The following is a 22,680-nucleotide window of genomic DNA, read 5'->3' as shown; positions in this document are numbered from 1 at the left end:
AATGCAACATATCTCTGATAAGATAAGATAAGATAAGATAATCCTTTATTAGTCCCGCAGCGGGGAAATTTGGAGTGATTCGAACTCCAATGTGAAGATCTGCTGCTCTTCTGGCTTTTGTGTCATTGTAGATGAAATATTGTTGGCTACTGAGCCTGGGAACATTTTGGTGGTCATTTTTCACTATTTTCAGACAACCTATAGACTTATGTGTTGGAACAATGCTTGTGTTTAGCTGACTGGCTCATATTTTGACTTTCTGGCTGCTCAGCGGCCTGTTTTTCCATCTGGTTGATGGGATGACACATGCTGAAGTGTTAAGTTGCACTAAAACACTGAAAACAAAGAGTGAGTGACAGTTACCACTGTGCTCGATTTTATGCAGGCAGACAAACGGCACAAAACAACTGATGTGAGGCTGTAGAGGTGTGTGTGTGTGTGTGTGTGTGTGTGTGTGTGTGTGTGTGTGTGTGTGTGTGTGTGTGTGTGTGTGTGTGTGTGTGTGTGTGTGTGTGTGTGTGTGTGTGTGTGTGTGTCTGGATCGACAACATATTCTGAATCATTACCATGGAAACAGAACTTTGACAGACCAGAAAATGTACAGTAATACAGTATAATCCACACAGTGGTGGAGGTCATATCATTGTGTAACCTCTCAATACTGTGAAAAATCCAACAAGCTGCCATTTTCAAAACACTAACACAAGGGGTTTTCTGCACACTGTACTATTTTAGACATCAGGGCTAATTTTTTTCTTAAGAAAAACATAAATTGTTCACTTCAGTATAAAAAAAGACCTTTCAAAGTTTGAGATTATCAAAAAAAAGCTGTAATGTAATATACTGTACTTCCTGTCAAAGGAAATAATCCTACAGAAAATGTTGCCTTATAAATCCATGTTTTTCTATGTTGTTTTATTTGTGTGGCTGAGCTGGATGGCAAATAATTTAAAGCTAAATAACCATTTACATTACAAACCATGTAGTACAAAGATAACTAAAGGTTCAATGAGTAGGAATTTCCTTAAAACAATGTAAAGACAAAAACTAGAAAGGTGTCAGGTCTCTGTCAGGTCTCTGTCAGGTGTGTCTGCTAAGACCACTGCTGTATTCTGTGACTGAACCCTTAATTGCCAAACACCCAGTCTTGATAGAAATGGGCTGTAAGGTGTTGTAAAACACACTTCATTAAATTTTAAAAAATTCAGAGGTCCAGCTCTACTTTGTACTGGTAGTTTTGTTACTCTTAGCCAAACACACCATCCAAAACACTGAAAATTAGCAAACTGTTTTCCTGACACTGTGTCTCTGGGCGGAGAGTAGCGGCTGGGGGTCGGTGTTATCACTAGTGGCCCCTACTGGCTGGGGTCCAGGTTAAGAGTAGTGAGTGAGGAGTCAGTAGGCAGTGATCAACAGCAATAATAGGTGTTTTGGGAAAGTGTGAATCACTGCAATCATGAGATGTACTTGAGCATGCAGCCATAACTGGCCACCCAAAACATTATGCCGTATGCTGCAGGAGAATGGGAAATCATCTGTCGAAAGAAACAGAGGTATACACACTGTCACGGATGCAGGCATGGACAAACGCTCACACGCGTGTTATCGCATGATTCTCCTGTCGGCGATAATAATTAAATCAGCTCTAAATCATCACCTATGATCGACTAGAAATGTGTGGCAGTTTCTGTATCTGCAGACACCATGTCGGCTAGAGTTGTTCTGAAACCAGTATGATAAATGCCTCAGATACTGCCTAAAATACTATACATATCTGATAAAATCTTATTATATAATTTATTAGCTCATTTATGCTACACATAAGTGGTATAGTATTATGCGTTCAAGCTCTATTCTGTAAAAATGACGATTGGGTGAAGGTAAATTAGAAAGTTATCATGATGTGTTCAAAGTAATCTTTTACAATGTAAGTTTTCACAGCAATATGATATATTAGAGAGAGAATTATGACGTATTTAACTTTTAATGCTCCACTGAGCAATATTTATAAACTAACATCACATGACATCCTATAAAGATTGCTAGTGCTCCCGATACAACAGGGAACCAACACACAACTGTGCAGCTTTCAGTCACTTTTAGCTCAAGCATTAATTCATCACTGCAGAAAGAGGAGCATGTGTGACAATGGGGAATTTAGCACTTTTAGGACTATCGGCTGTACCACGATAATGACAGATAACAAAACTAAGGAGGTGGAACCTTAGCTGCACTGCCACACAAAAAGCTTGTTGAGTTCATTCCAACACTGTGGGCTTAAAAACTACTGAGCGGTCTCAGCTAATCATTGACTTACAAAGTGGGACTAGGGAGTGGGAACTGTTGTAAAGTGTTAAATCAACACTAAATCAACAGTTTCTTCATAACGGGGAAGCGTGGAGAACAGAGTGCAACTCGACTCAAGGAGAGAAATACAGTGTGTATTCTATGTTTTCTCATTTGACATGGTGAGCAGTCCGTCAGCGGGAAACTCCCCCACTACATCATCATTGGATCAGTCGTTTGCTTGGGCAGTCAGGAAATAAGTCAGTCAGCCAGCCAACTCATCAGTCAGCCACAGAATAAGTCAGCCAGTCAGTCTGCCCTTCCCAAGAAGCCAGCAGGGGCATGGATACCAGAGATTAGTGGAGTGTCCAACACTCTGAGCTCCACTTAATCCAGTCAGTCACAAATCTGCCCCAAGCATGACGATTAACCCCTTTCCCCTGCAGGAAGCAATCCAAGGGAAACACAGCTTGGATTAGTACAGGCAAAGGTCACTGCTGGACCAAGCTAGTTTCACCCTGCAAACACATATGCAACACTGCTGAGCTGCTGTCAGTCACCACAACCCGAAATACTACTTTGAATCAGGCACATCAAGAAACCGACAACAGACGTCAACATGTGCACTAATGCAAAGCAATGCCTGAGAAACTGGCATACATGTATAATTAAACCTGCATCAATCAGTGTCCTCACTGCTGTATATGTCCAACATGTTACTGCAGTTTCTTTAAACACTTTCCCTTCTCATTACTCGCTCCATAACCATGTTTATCATTTTGGCTGTATTTCGACAGGTGAGAGCATCAGGAAACGTGGCAAGAGAGAGGGGTATGACATACGACAAAGATCCCCCTGCAGAGAGTTGAACAGTGGCTGTTTGACAAAATAAGTCAGTCTTTATTTTTGAGAAACTGTGAAATTTATAATAAACTAATCTAAGTGCAGAATTCAGACTGGCCTAACACTACAGACCAGTCTAAAATAGCTTTCTGAAACCGACCCCAGAGCTATGAGGATTATAGCCTGTTAGACGAACATTTATCAGATCGACAGAATGCCGACTAACATGGTGCTACAGTAAATGTGTTTGTAAATAGGCAACTGTACTGTTTGCTAACACGTTAGCCGTAGCATCTTTAGTAAGTGATAATATTTGGTTGCGTGTGGTCATCAGCTTGTTTTGGAGTTCCTCTGCTCCCTTGAAGTTAATAAATTACCTTTAAGCTATTTTTTCCCCAAAAGCACATTTGGCCACTGTTTTAATTTTTTACATGGCAGTATCAGAGTTCCTAAGACTACAATCCCCAGCAGAACCAAACTTAAAGGTGCATTCACACTAGGGATGTTTCTCAAAAATTTTGATTACTCATTTTAGTGGCCTGATCGACTTATGGTTCCACATGATCCAAACTCAGTTCAAGAGCTCTAGAGGGCAAAATTCAACAAACCTTAAAAGGTTGTTATTGTATTATCACTTTACCAAACAAGTGGTTCAGCGTTATTGTTGTAATTGCAAACCTTTTGCTTGAAAATCCTAGTAAATAACCATCTCTCTCTGTTTGCTGGAGCATTTACTGCTCACTTCCCCTGTGTATCCTTTATTTTCGAGGCAACTAGACTGCTCCCAGACTTCTAAGATCGGCAATGATCAGCACTCACCAGATTGAGTTGTCCATCTCTACTACAGCCAGGCTCCCTCGTGACCAAGGCAGGCTATCATTTTATAATATTAGAAGTCGGAAGAGAGCTGGAGGGGGTGAGTGCTTCGGGGGAGGCGCAGTAGTTCGGAGTTCGGATGCAGCTGTATTATATAGCTGATCTCTGCAGGGACTCTCTGGTTCCAGTGGATGAGCACTGAGCACACACAGCAGCATGGCCGCCAGGCAGCACTAGTCTAGCACAGACAGCCGAGGTAATTACATGGAAATGCTGCTGTTGTAACCCACTATGAAATAACAGACGTAACTATTTTAAATATTGTCTGCTGAGGATGTTATAATTGTATAATGTTTAGTTTTGGTTATCCGGCGGGAGGTGACCACTAGCTGGTTAAAGGCTGTAAAAAACAAGTTTTCTCAGTCAGCTCTTGACTATGAATGATGTGGCAGAACATGAACACACTGTTTTCTACCAAAGTTGGAACACTTTTAGTTATTGCTCTTGATGGTTTATTTGTTTGTGTCTGGTTTGAGATGGGCGGGGCTTAGCATAGACGAACGTGATGTCACGAATAGGGATGTCACGAGAACCGATGCGTCGGCACCAGGACGATGCCACAAATCTGGAAACACAACCGTACAATATCCTACTGTACTGCAGGAACCATGAGTACCGGGGGTTTGCAAATCTTCCGGAAGCATATAGGACTACAAGTGTTCTAGTCAGTCATTAAATGCCAAAGGTCTACCAGCACAGAAGAACAACACAATAAAAATGGTGATAAGTAGAACTGCAGCGGAAAAAGGCGGAAACACTTCAAACTTAACAATGCACCTCAAAGATGTAGCTACAACCATAAGTAACATTTAGTGCTGCATCAGACACGTGTATCAGTGTTTATACTGTATATGATTCAAAACCAGTGTCAGTACAAGAACCTTCAGCTGCAGAATGGTTTTATCCTCTGAGAGTTAGCTGTGAACTCTTAAAAGACTTTAACCCTTTGAACACTTAAACAAAACCCCACCTCTTTCAACCTAACCACCCACGTCTGCCTGAAGGTTTAGGTTCTGTTGAGCTTCTCTTAAACAAATAAAATGAAACCAAGAGAGGTTGAAAGTAATACAAACTGTGCAGGTAAGATAAAGAAACCAGTGAGCTTTGAAAAACATGCTTAACCAAGGGGGGGGGGATGAGAAAATATAACAGAAATATTAACCAAAGAAGTCCTTTGATCCATAACATTTTATTCACATTACATCAGTCTTTAAACAGAATGAGACTCTGCCAGGCTGATGTGGAATAGATGAGATCTAAATGTCAAGAAAGCTCATGGCTTTCAGAGAGCTTCCTGACTGTGCCATCATCCGTACACTTAACTAAAATGGTTTAAAACATGAGTGATCAAATCCTAACATGAAGTGTGTTGATCTGCAGTCAACCTAAAAAAAGGGTTCACATTCACAAGTGTTTATCTTGACCTCTCCTAGTTTTATTGTTCCGATATAAGGCACAGTGTGCTACAAAATGCCACAGGCAGGATAATCAAACACTGAGTTCGCACACAATAGGCTGAGCTAATCAAGCACAGAGGTTAAGTGAACCACCCGCCAGACAAAAGCAGACAGGAGTGAGATACTCTCACAGCAGAGAGGTGTCAAATGCCGTGACATTATCACCATGATGTATCAAACACAGACTAATAATAACTGTCATAGCAATGCCTTAATTACAGGAATCATTTTTGTGAAAACTTAAGATTTAGAATAAGGTTTGTCAAGCAGCAATGTAGCCGTTAGTTTGACCAAGGGGAAAAATTATACATTGTTGCATTTTAGTTGTGCTTTGATTCCTGTTCATACAGACTTTTTACAAACAAACCAAGAGGAGTAAAGATGATGTTATGCAGACTGACAGGTAACTCGTTATTTGGACAGTTTTGCCGATTGTCGTCCTGAATCATCAGGGTCCAAGTGGGGAAAATATCAGATTCCGGTTACTGACAAAAGTTTAAGCAGCACTTTAAAGGGTCTGATTTATGTTCTTTAGTGTCACAGGAGACAGGACTGTACAAAAGCCCCTTGGCGCGCTCCGAGATGACTGGTGAAAATGTCAAGGAGCGCACAGACGGGCATGAGGTGTCTTGTACAGTAACGATTCAGGGTTTATTACAGTTTGATCGCCATCACAAACTTTTAATAGAATGAAATAACTGACAAAGTGCACAGAGCTGGGCTACAAGCACTGCAGTTTCCACAGCTTTTGACCTATTAATCAGGGAAAATACCTGTGCTGACGTGCTGATGTGTTGATTTACATAATATTCATGGCCTTCTACAGACAGAATTGTAGGATCGCTTCCTGAACAGACTTCAAGAGCATCAAATGGATTTATGAGTAGTATCACGCTTAAATCACAAATCTGCTATCATAAAAACCTGTGGTTGGTTTATTTGCTTTCACACCACATGAAAACACACCACAGACCAACATATTAAGGCAGTCTCGGTTCAGATGTTTGGTCCACACCAGGGTTCAATAAACAGCTTTCACACCAGTGTAAACAAACTATATTAACGTAGCAAAAGGACCCGAGTTTGTTTTAACCGAACCAAACTGGTTAGCTGTGAAGCACCCTTAGACTGATCAGTATGCTTCAAATAAGACTCAAGACAAAGAAGTTCAACTTGAATCATCGCTCACAGCTCCACTGCATAAAATCCTTGCAGGGTTGACCCTAACGGTCCACCAAAGCAATAGACAATAGAAACTATACAGCTTTTTTTGGTAACTTAAAGACCAAGATAAGATGAATTCAGCTCTCTGCTGCTGCTTCGTGTGCTGCCATCAGGTCCTGTATAATTACCACCTAAAGGGAGCTCAGGTGAAGTCTGTCGTTTGGCTGGTGACTCATCTGCAGGGGAGTAAAAATATCAACTTTTGATCTTGAATTTTAATTTGCCTCTCACACACAAAGTTATGCTTCTACATCTTTGGTCCCTCTGATTAAAAAAAAAAAAGAGTACAGGATAAAAAAGGGGGAAATTGAGATAAATGATGGCATTTATCTTGTGTTAAGTCTGTCTGATATTTTTGTTTTTGAGTGTCGAATAACATCAATGGTCTGAAACCAGTTAAGAAGTAGTGGAAAATGTACATATATATTCAGAGTGATATGAAGTGTGGACCATCTCCCTATACTGTCTGACAGAACCACTCATTTATCCCTCTATGATGTGCGTCAGCATGTACTAATGTCATCATATTAGTCATGAATGTCCCTCTGACAATTTCACCGAGAAGAATTCCTCTGCATTTAACGGTTTTGGAAAGTAGAGTGTTTCTGCTTGTGATCACATCATCACAGGGAAATGTGTACAGGGTGGATTTAGGATGGATATCATACAAATGTCACGTAGTTCAAACGCAACAGTACAGCAGCGCTCACTGCAGCCATCAGCTCTCTGCGGAGGCATTTCACAAAGGCTACAGCTGAAGGTATGCCGCCTCTGGATGCAGATTTAAGTTTTTGAATTGAGTGCAAGACAGCATGAATGGTGATGTGGAACAGTAGAACACTTGTAGATTGTATTTGTAAGAAATAAAGATGTGTGGTAGCGAATGATGTATGAACAAAGACAATAATTGACAGAAAAAAAAGTGACAAGGACAGAGGAGAAAGGCATGCACATGATGAAAAATGAGGAAGAGAAGGATTGTTTCTTAGATATACTGTATGATTTTCCTTCCAGGAGCAACCTTCTGGTCTGTGGAATTTTCACACCTGTTATTTTGGTTTGTGTGAAAGGGCCCTGAAACAGGTCTTTGAAAGGTGTAAGAAATGTGACTTCTAGACTTTTGACATCAAATGTGACTATTCCTCCTGATGGTAAGAACTGACCTTGTGCATTGTTTTTTTTTTGTGACTACAATAATAAAGTTTCACTTCTCATCTAGATAGACGCTATTTAATTGTTTTAAGCCAGGCTATCAGTCTGCAAGTATTGAATAATGCCATGTGGAGCATTGAACGTTACATTCAGGTAGAAATCTGAACAGACTCAACTTTTTTCAGACCAAAGTTGTGTTGAAAAATGTTTCGATCTTCAAACGTTTACATTTGATGATTCATCACTTAAGTTAGAACATTTACTGGTTCCAGCATCTCAAATACCAGAATTTGCTGCTTTCTCTGTTTTACATTATCATGTAAATTGAATCCTTTTTTATTTCTGACTACTGGGCTGTCAAAACAAGCAATATGGAGGCGTAACTCTGGGAACATATGATTGATATTTATTATTGTAAATTTTACAGACTAAATGATTAATCCATTAATCAGAAAAGTAACGGATAGAGCTAGGGCTGAAAGCATTAGCTGAAGAAACAATGTGTTCTAGTAATCAATGATTCATAAGGATTTGTTATGCTTCAACTTCTCAGAGGTCAGGATTTGCTTATCGTCTTTTTCTTTATTATTTTTGACCACTGTTTGGACAAAACAAGATCTGTGAAGACATTGCCTTGACTCTGGGACACTGTGACACGTTTGCCGAGTTGATAATGTTTGTTAAGTAATAATATTTAGTTGCAGCCCTAGATTAAAGGCAGGTGTCTGACCCTCATGAGCTCTGACAAACACACCAACAAAACAGGCAGGAATGATATCAACCAAATGGAAACACACAATACAGGTAAAGAGAGAAATTACTAAAATCTACAAAGAGGCTTCCCAAGGTCCGTCAGACAGAGGCTCCAGAAATAGAAGGGACCCAACCCACCAAGAAGGGAGATGAAGAGGATGAGGAGGGAAAGGGGATTAGTAGGCAGCCGATCCTTCCTCCTCTGCGCCCCTGCCGTGCTCACAGCCAGGTCAGGGGGGAAACTGGAGTTATTTTGGAGCAGAGCGGAGCAGGCCCTCACAGGAGGATTTGTCCTGGGAGAGGCTCTTCTAGTCCTGCTGTCTGTTAGCAGAAGGCTAAGGGTGGAAGGGGGGGGGGATCTGTGAAAACCTTAACCCTTGAGACGCCAGAAAATAACAACAAATGCCTTTCAATGCGAGGTCTGTTGAAGCTCACCAGTTCGGTTGTACAACACAAATACAATAGGGCTGCAACGAACAATTATTTTAAATGTCTTTTAATTTGCCATCTATTTTTTTAAAAAAAACAATTGCTACATGTCCAAGGTGACGTCTCTTAATGCCTGGTTTTGTTGAACCAACACCAAAAGAAACCTACAATGATTTGATCTTAAACAGTGCTGAGTAACTGCTTCAAATCGTCATTGTGTTTCCATTCAATGGTCTTTTGAACTGTTTTGAAATGTTGCAAAAAAAAAAAGATGCAATTAGATGCATTTCCATTAAATGGTTTGAGCGAATTAACTAGGCTGCATGCATTTTGTGAGAAGTTGGCTCTATAGGCTACACTTTCCAAACGGAGTAGAGCAGAGCAGAAACGTTAGAAGCTGCAAACCGCAAGCTAAACAAGTTGCCTTGGTCATCTAACCATCTACGAGAGAAACATAGAAAGCGGCCATGCTTGATGCTGTCTGGAGACGAAGACAATATAAATATATATTCGGGAAGACGCCGACAGCAGAAATTAATTTGGCACAGGCTTTTCAATATCCAATTTAACTCATCAACCCTTTTCAACAAAGGCAAAAAACAACCTCAGCAACTGTAAACAAAAAATCAGTGTAGACTTGTCTTCGGTGCATCATCACAGGAATTGAACCCTCTGTCTGTGATGCCTTTATCCACTACAGTGACCCAGCAGGAAGAGGGGAAATTTCAATTAGATATTTAAATCTGATATCAAAAACTTGAAACCCTGTCAACAAACTGCCACAAAAATAAACATATTCTTCTTCTGATGGTGACAAATTCTAACGCAACTTTTTAAAACAACCAGGAGCAACTTTGGAAAAACTGACTGTTTCCCTGGAGATGCTGCCATGGAAACATGAACTGTGTATAGGTTACTTGATGCTGGAAGCAGATCTGTGCGGTGCTGTAAGAGTCTCTCCTTCAGCTGGAGGACCTCAGCTCGAGCCCCTCTGTTAGAGAGCCCCTGGCCCTGCTGAATGGCCCTTGTGCAAGGCACTGTAATCTTAGCAGCTCCTGGGCTGCTGTTCAGAATCCAGACTCCATCTCTGACACCTGACCTTCCTGTGGAGGCTCTCTCATTGACATAAGCAGACAATCATGGAATCCCTCAAGCCGTGTGGATTCTATATTATCAGTTGTTTGGTGCAGTGCTATGAAAGAAACTGTACTCATCACACAGTGAGAGACGTCTTCATCATTTGCACCAGGACGAGTGCCACGCTGCTGCGTTCTCATTACCTCCAATTCTGAAGCTTTCAGCACAGCTGGGACCCATAGAAACAGTTCAATATCAAACGAACAACAATACAAAGGGCAACAAACAGATGCATGTTTAGCAGCAGCGGGTCAGAACCGTGATCAATTAATACTACTAGAAATATTATTTAACTGCTTTCACAATTTCCAATAAAATACATTATGACAGGTCTATAAATCATTTTGTAACCATGTTAACATTACCTTGTATTTCGGCCCCTTTAAGTTGATTAGTATTTAGTTGGGTTACTTTATCATTTTTGTATTCTCTCTTTATGGGAAAGGGGCTATTAGATAACTAGACAATTACAAATATGCTTCTTTAACAAATGCTATACGTTAGGAGAACCGGAGCCAGACAGCATTCATAGAAGGTCAAAACTGATGTTTGGATTAAATCAGAAGTTATAAATATAAACAAATTCAATGATATATTACTAGTCAGCTGGGAATTACAGATATACAATTAAAAATCTATGTTTAATCATGTGTTTGTCCCCGATGGGCCATATGATGCCCTCCACCACAACACGTCATAATGGTCCATTCAAAGAAGAGGCCACTGTTTCAATGCTTGGCACGCGCTACCAATTGTTCCTCAGTGTTTGCGGGTGCTTGGTCATTCCGCACCACACACCACCCACACACCCACACCCCCGACACACGCGCGCACGCACAATCAGACGTAAACACACGCGCTCGCTCTTCACTCAATCCCGCACGCGCGCACACTCGGGCAGCGACTGAACAATGTGCGTCTGTCAGGAGCACGCTGGCCTGCTGCACTCTGCGTTACACCGGAGACACGGCCGAGAATGAGGATGACGTGCGCGTCGCAGGACGGGGCGTCTCGGCGGAACCGCGCGGTGACCGGCCCGCAGCAGCGCGAGTGTGAGGAGCAGGTCCGGTGTTTGAACGCGCTGCATGCCCGCTGACACGATACAACTTACTGAAGCGACTAACCGAATGCAAAGTGACTGTCACTGAGGCAAAAAGAAACAAACTGGGGGTTTTTTTTTTGGGGGGGGGGGGGGGGGGTTCTGTTATTTCTCTCGCATCGATAATCGATCCGCGCGTCTGTCAACAGAGCATCAGCAGCACGGTGTGATATGACCGCAGAGCTCTGCAGGCAGCCCCTCACCAGCATACATGAACAACACAGTAAAGAATAAAAAACACGCAGAAAACGCCTTCTTACCTTCACTTCTGCAAGATTACAAACATGAAAGTCGACCCACGTTTTTTTTTCCCCAGTCTTGTTTTCGCCGTTTGGTTTAATTGTTTATTCACTCGCCTGCAGGTTTTTTTTTTTTTTTTTTTTTTTTTTTAGTGTTTATTTGACACGGACAATATAACCTGCTATACGTATGAAGGGAGGGAGTGAGAGCAGAGCACACAACAGGACCCTCAAGACTCGACCGGAGGGGGCGGGGCCTCGGCTGCTTACATCAGAGATAGAGAGAGAGAGAGAGAGAGAGAGAGAGAGAGAATTACTACGCACCCATATTCCAGTTTATTAGGTTCACCAAGTTGTAACTAATGCCGTCAATAAGCATTAGATATTAGAATAGCATCAATGCACACATTTTCAGGTTTAGACTTGTATTTGAGAGATTCATCTATAACATTTCAATAGGCACTTTATTTTTCTCATACTGGCTGTTTCAATATACCTGTTTTTACAATAAAATATAGACATCTCCTGGCAAATCCAAAATTGGGCTTGAGAGAGAGGTGGAGCCCTCTGATACGCACCCGAGTGAAGAAGCAGAGGAGATTGGTGGTGGCGAGCGACCAGAGACGGCAACCGCGCTTGGTTCGTAGACTCTATGCAAGAAGTGGAAGTAGGCACCATGAAACCAGCCATTGGTGTGTGGACTGCTGTTTTTAAGCCTCAAGTTTAGCATTTTGGCCATCGCCATCTTGGTTTCTAAGTGACCAAGTGTGGAGCCACGTACAACGCACACTGAATAAGACATTTTTAGCTGACCAAAAAGGTTACAATTAATTTCCATGAACTTGAAACACAATGTAAAAGTGTTAAAATTCTGAATGGAAAAATTGGCCAACTCCCAGACTAGACAACATTGTGGCAGCATCCTGATAATCACAAGGTAGCCATGCCAAGAAAAGTACCCTGCTTTATCGTCTATTTTACTCTAAATTGGCCCATCATTTACTAAATGAACATAATGCTGTATTGAATAAGATTTGCAACTATTGATTAAGACCATAAACTCATTTTTACAATGTTTCCTGATAAATCAAGTGAGAGGCAGGGTCATTTTTATCATTGACTTCGGTATAATCTGACCTCTTTTTGCAACCAGATGAGTCGCCTCCTGCTGGCCATTTGAAAGATGGCAAATTCAAGGCACTTTCGCATTGGCTTCACTTTTCACTTGGCGTGCCCTCATCCATAAAGTAGCAGCATTCAATGGGAGCTAATCACAAGACCCAGATAATAACATGACAGATGAAACATATTGAAAATAATGAAAATATGAGATGAGATTGCACTAAAAGGTTTAAACAATCAGTCATCTCTTTTTCCACTTCTAATTATTTATTATATTTTAACCCTTTTTCTAACCTATACTTATTTTTGTCCATGTTCTGCTGCAACACCCAAATTCACCTTCTGGTGATCAATAAAAGCTTATCTTATCTTATTATACAGAGAGATGTTTCTGCTCTTTTGTCCATCCTTTATATCAATGAGAGTAGGCTAAATACCAGAAACACCTCTCTGTATAATACAAAATGATCACACAGTTGAAGCAAAACTCTGGCCATGTGCCACTGACCTATCTATTAAAAACAATACAAATGGATTCCTACCCTTCTTACATGCATGTACTCCCCTCCCTTCAGTTATCTGTCATCAGAGCAATCAGGGCAGATTTCATTATTACCCACAATACAAATCAGTCAACTGGATGATTTCAATTCAAACACTTAATTGGTAATTAAGTATCAGCAGCACTTAATTAACTTAATACACTTCTAGTTGTCTCTCCCATATTTTCAGTGGCCCTGCAGAAAAAAAAACATGTTACATAAACATAATTACTTTGGTTGAAGAAAAGTCAAAACAGAGCAGAGAGTCTTCAGAACAAACTACAGGGTATTTTTTTCAGTTCTGGCAGATGCTGTTGTCTATGGTGTTTATAAATGTTATGTGGAATTACTAATTACTAATTATTATTAGCAGGGATAATAAATCCAGACGGATGTGCACAAATGTGGCAACTGTGCTGGAATATATAAAGCTTTATTGAATCAAAACCAACTTGCAAAAGCAGACTAGCAGCTGTGACTTCAGATTTAAATAATACCCTCAGTGCATCTCAAATATAAATTCAGTATATTGGAAAGCTCATTCTGCTGCTGGAGATGTTGTTTTAATATATTTCTTAGACAAACACAAAGCTGTCACAGACACTTCCAGAAAAGACTGGGTATTAAATTTGTTTTGCACACTGACCTTTACACTGGATCACTCAAATAAAAAGTGTTTAAATACAAACTAACCACTATCCATACTCGTGTGTGTGTGTGTGTGTGTGCGTGTGTGTGTGTGTGTGTGTGTGTGTGTGTGTGTGTGTGTGTGTGTGTGACAGAGCAGCATGTTCCCTCTCATACATTTCCATGACGAACCTGCCACCTGTAGGCAGAGAGTGAAACTGCAGTGTAATTAGCCATGCATGCCCATGCACAGGACAGCGTGCTGAGGGAATTGCAGCCCAGTGTATGTGTTGATAAGGATGCTTATCACTTCCTGCAACACGGAAAACACAGAAAAGACCAAGTGGCCCAAAAGGAGACTGAAAACTCTCTAAAAGAGCTGAATTTCAACTGGTTTAACATTTAAGTGGAGTCAGACTCTCCAAAGAAGTGCAATTAAGTATCATTAGTTTGTTTGATAATGCTTTATAATAACTATCCAAAAAAATGTTTGCTACTTATTAGTAATGCTATCATTTGCATGATTTCATCACTAGTTTGTGTAATATGAAATAATGTGTTTATAAACTATATATTGTATGTAGACAATAAGAGACAAAAACAATTAAATTCCCATTAAATTAGTAATCTAATTAAATAACAGTTTGTTGTTGCACAAATATCCTTTTACAAAACTCTTGAGTATTTGTTAATGAATACCAAATAATTTGTAAACCTTTAAAAAACTATTTGTAAAACATTTTATTTTGTAGAACATTACTGATGTTTGTTGAAATATTTAACTCAGTTTAAATGGAAAATAATATCAATATATAAAAAGCTGTTTCTTTTATCCCTTTGAAATAACAAGGGAATTATTTTTTCACAAAAAATGTAAGATCTGCCTAGCATTTAATGTACAGAAAATAGTTCCATTTTTGTGTTGTTTTTCTTTCATAAAAAAACATCACTGGCATAATGAAACAGGCATTTAAAGGGATTTGCAAAAAATGAAATGAAGGCATATTTGGTAGTTGAACAGGACTGATGTTGATTAAAAGATTTAACTAAGAGGAAAATAATATTAATACATAATTTTATTTTATTAGTTTTAATTTCTTGTTTTGACCTCTATGGACATCAGCGCAACTTTTTTAAAAAGAGGGAAAAATGTTTAGGATTGGTAGTTTCAACAGAGATTTACAGCATTTGTTTGAGATTATGTCACTAGTATTGTTTTGAGTGTTTATGTCATGTAGTACAAGTTTCAAGGGGCTTTCCATCCCTCCGATCTGTTAGCTTTGTGTTGGTTTCAGTGCTCTTTCACTCTCATCTAACAGTTTCAGGGGAAGATTTAGTCTCACCTGTGCTGTCTCAGAGGGAGCATGAAAAGGAGTGAGGGAAACTGGGCTGTGACATGAGGCTTTCACCATACTTCACATACACTGTGCTGTGCACTTAAAAACCATCAAGGGGATTTTTCTTTCAGGCCTGTTTCCATGGCATTTCTACATTATTGGACAGTATACACTGGAGAGAGTCGGGGCAGATGGTGAGAGGATAAGACCTGATAAAGGTCGTGCCCCTGGTGTAAACCCACTCCGAGGGGCTTCAAGACCCACCAGCACTTTGTGTCTGATCTTGATATTAGCTAAAAGCTCTGCACCAGATGTATTCATGCAATCACACTATCATCAGGAGGAACCAACCGGACTGACGACCTAACAAGATGAATTATGGACTCTAAAGTGTGCTCAAAATCTAACCTGCTTGAAACACTTTTATCTTTTTAAGCAAGTGTAGACAAATGTCTATGGTGTTCTTTAAGTTATGTTAATCATTTACACCCATTTTTAAAAATAATATTTTCGCAATTATTTATATATTCCCATTTCAGTCACTTTGGATGTAATCCAATAATCAAACAATTAAAAACGTACAGTGACTGGGCAACCCCTAGGTAACACAAAGATGGTTAACGCAAATTAAAGGCCGACTCCCACGGGAGAATTACCAAACAGTCTGACCGGGCTCAGGGGCCACAAAGACAGATCTTCAGTGTGAAGTCACTGTTATTTACTTTGCATTTCTTGTTTCATAGTCTAAGGGCTCATTAAATAAGGTAAGAGAAGGTAACCTCTCTGTGCTGTTGAACAGCGTGAGGAATGTTACAAGACAAACCTGTACTGTATTCATGAACTGAAATGTTCATGAAGTCGCAGAAATTAGAAAAAAAAAATCTTACAATTGTGTGAACTAAAGGACGTGGTCTGTCTCTGCCCCTACATCATCATACCACCGGTGGCACAATGCATCATTTTTCACCCATTACCAATAGTGATCTATAAGAGGCTATAGAGCAGCTAAACTCCTCCATATGGTCCCTTGACTGTGTTCTCACACAATTATTTAAATGTGTATTCTACTCTCTGTCATGTATATAATATTGTGAACAGTTCTTCTCAATCAGGAGTCTTCCTGTCTTCCCTTTGCTGTGCTATTATTCCACCATTTCTGAAAAAGAACAACTTAAACCCATCTGTGATAGGCAACTACAGACCAATTTCCAATCTCCCTTTTCTTGGTAAACTACTTGAAAAGGGAGCTGCATAGCTGTCTATGACCACAGTCTGTATGTGTACTAATCAAGCTTCAGGAAAACCACAGCACTGAAACAGCTCTCATAAAACTAGTCAATGATTTAAATCAACAGTGCTGAAAACAAACCTTCCATCATAGTATAACTAGACCATTACTGGTTCTCACCATTTCTAACATTCTCTGACATTCTCTGTATCTTTTCACAACTTTAAAAAATGTTTTAAACTGGCAATTTCAACAACTTCTGTGGTGTCCTACAAGGCTGAGTTCTAGGCCCTTTACTGTTCAACCGATATTGCCGCCACTTGGTTCCATCATACAGACACACAATATATATACCATTCATATGCCTATCATATATTTCCCTTTAACATTACAACCTCATCCCTATAAATGACCTTGTCAACTGTATCAGTGACATAGACACTGGATGACCCAAACTTTCTGCACAAATACAATGAGAGTGAAATACAGGCTTTGTGAAGTGAATCATGGAGTTGTTGTGTTGAAATGAGGCATGTGAGATAAGAGCTATAAAGGTATTTAGCACAAACAAACTTTAGGTTATTCAAAGCTCATTTGGCTCAAAAACAGAATTAAACTATTTGCCACATGGATGAGTTAGTGTGTGAGGCCTTGAGATTATTTGCATTAGTTTCCCTTCCCTTTTGATTTCTAAGAAACTATCCTGATATGATGAAAATCTGAATTATTTCACAAATGTTTGACGTTGTTTAGATGCTTTGCACAGAACGTCACGTTTCCCAGTAAATCTGACTAAATTGAGTCCTGGGACCTGACTAAAGTTTACTTATAAAGACCCTTATACAGCTGACGTCATCAAAAACATGTGTGATAGTAGATAATAAACACAGATTAGTATAAGAACATTAGTAAGTAAAAGGGTCTATAGAGATTTGAAAAAGAAAACATGATTCTTGATCGGCTTTTATCTTTCAGCTTACAAACTGTGGACAAAAAGGTTTTGGTCACTTCTTCAAGGCTGTTCCCCCGACAAGCCTTTTATCTCCTAATTTATAATTTTTTTCCTCTGCTGTCTTTTAGTAATTATAATAGACCAACCCCCAACCTATCTCCTCTCTGTACACACTTACACACACACACACACACACACACACACACACACACACACACACACACACACACACACACACACACACACACACACACACACACACACACACACACACACACACACACACACACACACACACACCCCCACACACACACACACACCACACACCCCTCCTCCAAAAAATAATGAAATGTCTTTCCTCCAGAGGTAGCTGAAATAATGGGCAGTGAGAGGGAGAGGGGGAGACCATAAATGATAATGAACCACCTCATTCTGCTTTTTTAATTCCTTCTCGGATTCCTCCCCAACCCCCACCTCCTCCCCGTTGCATCCCACCATCACCTGCACATTTTTTCTCATTTTTTATTTTCACCCCGGCCGAAAACATCCACCTACTCCCATCCTCATTTTCACTCCTCCTCCTCTCCATCTTCAGACTTTCCCTCAGCCAGACAGGGCCACCGCCCTGCCACCTCTCCCCCCCCTTGTCTCCTCTCCTCTCACTCCTCACCCATTTCTACATTGTCTGTAGCAGCAGTCCCCCCCCACCACCACCACCTCCACCCCCTGCCAGGAAGCATCCTGGGTAATTTCCTCCTCTTATTGAATTGGGATGGGGGCGGATTGAGGGTAAGATAAAGGGATGGGCAGATGAACAGAGGCTTGGGATGAGTGCTAATGGAGGCAGTGGAGGATTCACACATCACAAATATGCTCGACATCCTCCTCTCTTCTTCTTCTGTCCTTCCTTTGGCTCTTGTTCTCTCTTGAGTAAAAGTACAGGTACCCTTCTCTGCCTATTTCCCTTCTCTTCCCTCTCAGATTCAGACCTTCTTTTCACATAATGCTATTGAACTATCCGGCACACGCACACGCACACGCACACACACACACACACACACACACACACACACACACACACTGAACCCAATGCTCTCTCATGTCTTATGTTATTTCTATAGGTGAGTGAGTCATTGTTCCTCTATTCCTGTCTTTACTTTTGCTCCTCTGGGCCGAACACTATAATCATTATGCTACACAGTATCGTCCTGACACACACACACACAAACACACATATATAAATATACACATTCTTTGCTAAAACGTCCGCTTAAATGAAGTGACAGGATTGAAAAGAGTCTGGTCAGACAAATACATGGTACATATGAGTACTTTGTTGGAGGTCGATGAGGTTGGAAGCTGAATGAACAGCACAAATTATGCAGCTTCTCTAAAGTTTACTTCAGAAATTAGCAGCAACTGAGAATTATTTTATACATTTACACTCTTTAGAAGAGCTAGACCAGTATATATGCGAATAATCTAGGGTACAATAAAGTAAAATTTATGGTATATAATAATAATAATAAAATGTGTAACAGTTTATTTTTCAACTATCGCATGTTCTGAACATATCTTGTTTACAATTCCCTAAAAAAGTAATACAATTTAAGGAATCATTATTATTAAAATGGCTTTTGGCCGACACATTGATTTCAATACTATATTTAAAAGCGCTGGTAACTCCTTACTTCAATCTCCTCTATTTAGGATTCATTAGCGCTCTTCATACATTTAATGATGGTTTATAACACACTCTATTTTACCCAGATACAAGAGCGTTTTTGAGTGTTTATTAACAAGTATAATATGTTACTTATCCATTATTTATCATTAACTTTTCCAAACACAACTAGACCTAAGTCGTATATTTTGTTGAGTTGTGTGCAAACATTATCCCAAATGTTTCCAACAATTTCACACCAAGAATTGTCTGGAATTTTAATCAAGGTAATAGTCTGTTTCATTTGGTCGCCTGTCAAAAGCATCATATCCTCTTTGGGTATGTGTCAGCATTGTGAATATCTGCCAGAAGTTGTCATAAAATGACTTTTTATCCAGTTTCAAGCCACATTTTGACAATACACTTTTTAGATGTTGGTTGTTTTTAACAATACATTTTAACCGGATTAAGGTTTTTAGTCATTGAACGTCTGGATCTTAAGCTATCAGAAAGCTAAACAAACTGAGCAAAGCTAGCAGCCCCTCAAGAATGTCCTGCGTTTAGCGAACAGAGTCGGAGAAAAAACGATTTTTAACGTGAAACTGCTTATTCAATGATTTTACAGGTTTTATTCACTGGGTCTGTTTGTTTTGGTGAGGAGAAGACCTCTAGATGAAGGAGGAGTTTCTAGTTGTTGGTAAATACATTAATAAACACTACTATCCGTTTACAAATGCATAAAAGCATGATATAAACCATGTATTACATGTTTTAATAATATTTATAAATGCTTAATAGTAAGGGTTAAAGTTAAGTGTTACTAAAACTGTCTTTTCAATATATACTGTATTGGCCTCAAAAATGAAAATTATATTTCAAATTTAAAAAAGTGCTGTCTCTATCTGACTTAATGATGAGTTGCCTATAGGGAGAAATCCATCCTGCCTTGATAGACCAGGAATCAAACCCCCAAGCATCAGGCTGCAAAACCTGTGGTGGAAGTTCATTTTCTTTGCAAATTGTTATATATTTTAAAAAGCTGCTTCAAAAGTTTTACCATGACTGACGTGAATCCTCCAAACCACCTAACAATTTGACCCGAGGTGAAAGATGCTGAATTTTGGCACACAGCCTCTGCCGCTGGAGGAGTAATATTGATCAAGATCCCACATCAGTCAGTCGTCTGTAGGCTGCGTACAGCACCAACATATTTTATTTATCATTTCACAGGCTGCTTCTGATGCCAATCAATAAAGTAACACTTCAGCTTATTTTACTACATTTAACATCTTAGACACATCTCTGATCCTGGAGCTTTACTTCCTTTATCATTGAACTACAAGCAACCATTAGCAGCGCTTTGACAAACATGAACTTTTCTTTCCCTCAATGATAATGTCACATAGAGAAAATTATGGTGGAGACATGAGAGAAAGAAAGGGTTACATTTTTTCTTTTTTAACAATGTCTGCTTTAAGTGAAAGCACACTAAGAAAAAACATGTTGGTTTTGTTCTTTGCTGGATTCTAACATGAGGGTGATAATGAGAACCTTGTCGATATGTCAGTGTGAACTAATTAGAACGGCTTTGACGTGGTGTCTCCAAACAAACCGGGACAACTGCAGGTGTGAGGGTGTGTGTGTTAGTGTGTCTTGGACAGATAGACTGACAGACACACAGACAGACAGACAGACAGAAAGACAGATTGGCATTCCAGTGTAAATTGGCACTTCAGTGTCTCTCTCTCCTCAGCTAATTAACTCGACGCTCAGGGGCCTGGCTTAATTGGAATGAGCTCAACCCTCTGCTCGCCCACCCGTTATCTAGACACACACACTCACACACACACAAACACACAGGGAATATGACTGACAGCTACTGTGTGGCACTGATAGTCACAATGGTACAGGGTGGTGTGGTGGTGGTGATGGTGTGTGAAAAATATGGAATATACCAATCATGACCCCCACCCACCCACCCACCCACCCACCCCCACCCCCACCCACACACACACACACACACACACACTGAACTGCTAAAGTACCAAGCAAAGCCAGTAAGAAGCCTCACAACTATTCCAGCTTTAGATTTCCAGGCCTGTACTACAACTCATGATACAAAACATCGACCATGTATTCTGTTTTTCTCATAATATGCTTTCTCCACACTCACCTACTCACAGACTTTGATTTGCGCACCCGTGAAGTCTGTGAGGGTTTAGGGCTGTCCCACTGTTAAATCATTTTTAACGTTTGTGGGCTCTCTTGCAGACATTTTGAGTCCTTTATGAACCCTTTCTGTAGGACCGCATTTCTGCAGACTTTGAACAACGGGATCACCCACATTTCAGAGCAATGTGACGTAAAACACTGGCTTACAAAGGGAGCAAAGAGACACATGGATGTCAGCCTGGCAAATTACATTTACTCAGGAACATTACGAATTAAAGATGTCACACAAAAAAACATCAAATAACATCTAATTTTGTCATTGAAGCTGTTTTGACAAAAACGAGTAACCATATTATTTGAAATTACCTCTCATTTTGTGAGGAAGTAGCCTGGAAGACGTTGAAATCAGGGAGTAAAAATAAATACCCACAATTGTTCACATCTTTTTTGACGTTGTCATGGTAACCTGATATGTTGCAGCAAAGTGCTGTCCTGTTCGTATTTACACCATTTCAAGCCTTTAAAGCTTCTTACACTCAACAATTCAGTAAGTCCCTGAGGGTTCAGGGTTTAAGGCCTAGGGGGGACATCAGGATTGGGCCTACCTGTTATCTCTTCACTTGATGGTTAATTGTTGTTACAGACGAAACTAGCAGGATTGATTAATGGAAATGTTAGATTCTGGTTTACATTCCAATGAGTGCCCTCTAGCGCTTGTAGCAATTAAGACCCTTGTCCGTCCAGAGCAAAGGAGGAAGAACTGTGACATTATAACAGAGCCTCAGAGTCCACTAAGAGGGAGGTCTGGGTGGATGAATGGGTCAACAAAACCAAAGTTGACTAAACTATGACTAAATATGTTCAGGAAATGTTGTCCCCTGACTAGGATGAAGAAATGACAAGACAACACCGACGTCTTTAAACACCAACTGTGACAATATCAAAATTCAATATTGTTGATCAAAAACATGAGACTAAAATGTTGTTAAAAAAATAAAATCTTATTTTCTGTTAGTTTTGTCATCCTGTATATAATGGTGTCATAAGAGAAAGCCCTTCTACGCGTTGTTATAAAAGCATTAGGGTAGTTGTTTTTAAGTTGTATATATGATAACATAAGTTAACTTTGAGTTATGGAGAAGGGGTAAGGTCATTGACATGTATAGTATAAAGTATATATTTCTTCCGACTCCTTTTTGGACACCTAATTATTTGTATTGTTTATTTATGTTGTTTGAGTTTGCTATATGTTAGCAGTTAATCTTACTTGTTATTCTTGCTTTTTTTTTATTATTGATCATTTTAAAACAATTAGTAAATCAATCAATTACTCGATTAACAGTACACTTGCTAATCAAGTCATTTTTCAAGTTATTTATCAAGCGAATCCAGTGAATATTGTAATATATCATTTTATAATGGTTTGGACTGTTTCAAAGGTAAAACAAGCTATTTGAAGACATGAACTTTTGTTGGGCATTATTACTTTTCTGGCATTTTATAGACTAAATTGATTCATATATAAAATTTTGGTAAATAAAT

At 39.7% G+C, this 22,680-nt stretch overlaps 1 protein-coding gene across 1 annotated transcript in view; it reads right to left on the bottom strand.

Moving 5' to 3' along the window:
- The window catches only part of LOC129099774 (nucleolar protein 4-like), a 127,336-nt gene that overhangs the window by 67,383 nt on the left and 37,273 nt on the right, over positions 1-22,680 (bottom strand).

This window comes from Anoplopoma fimbria, chromosome 12, assembly GCF_027596085.1.
Source record: "Anoplopoma fimbria isolate UVic2021 breed Golden Eagle Sablefish chromosome 12, Afim_UVic_2022, whole genome shotgun sequence".
Classification (NCBI taxonomy): Eukaryota; Metazoa; Chordata; class Actinopteri; order Perciformes; family Anoplopomatidae; genus Anoplopoma; species Anoplopoma fimbria.
Note: the sequence above shows the minus strand (reverse complement) of the source record. Positions and strands in the feature narration are given on the sequence as shown.